This window comes from Halyomorpha halys, unplaced genomic scaffold (assembly GCF_000696795.3).
Source record: "Halyomorpha halys isolate HHAL.00 unplaced genomic scaffold, Hhal_1.1 Scaffold240.1, whole genome shotgun sequence".
NCBI lineage: Eukaryota > Metazoa > Arthropoda > Insecta > Hemiptera > Pentatomidae > Halyomorpha > Halyomorpha halys.
Window position 1 is genome coordinate 932,668 of NW_027115703.1, and position 788 is coordinate 933,455.

Sequence of the window (788 nt, forward strand, 5' to 3'; positions counted from 1 at the left end):
ATGTTGTTGAAATCGCTTTGGTGCTAAAGTTTAATCACACCATTAAATTATATTTTATACAATTATATGTGTTGTTATATAAAAACAAAAATACTTTGTATATTAACTGTCTTAATGCATGGTAGATTTTTTTTTTCATCGTATTGCCTGGATTTCTACTGGGAAAATCCACTACCACCTTCTATTTATCAGCATTTATGAAAAAACCTCCCAATAATGACAAAAGATGTGGAGCAATATGTGTGACAGATCTTGGCCGAGCACGGTTCAGGCAATAAAAAATTACTGTTCTCTTGAAATGTGATTACTATCTAAGTATGAGGACTAGAACATGGCTGAGCCGAACACAACTCTCCTTCAAAAAGGTGTGCCATTTTATAACTTTATGGGCGACTCTACCTCACCCTCGACAACCTATTATAATGTGGATGTTGGGCTTTTCCTCCAAAACAGTGATGGATTGGTCAAATTTTTTCGGGAGATTTGTCTAGACTTACTAGTGATGTGGCACCATTGGTGGTCCAGGAGAAGTGGTAGAAATTGATAAGGCAAAGTTTGGAAAACGGAAAAACAACCGAGGTGTTTTTTGAAACAGTCCCTGATCGCTCAGCTAACTCCCTCATGGAAGTTATCCTGCGGCAAATTGCCCGGGGAACTACCTTCATTTCAGACCTATGGAGAGGATATTATATATCTAATCCACCACCAACAGTATAAACATCTGACAGTAAATCATAGTATTATTTTTTTAAACCCGGATGATAAAAGAATTCATATCCAAAATATTG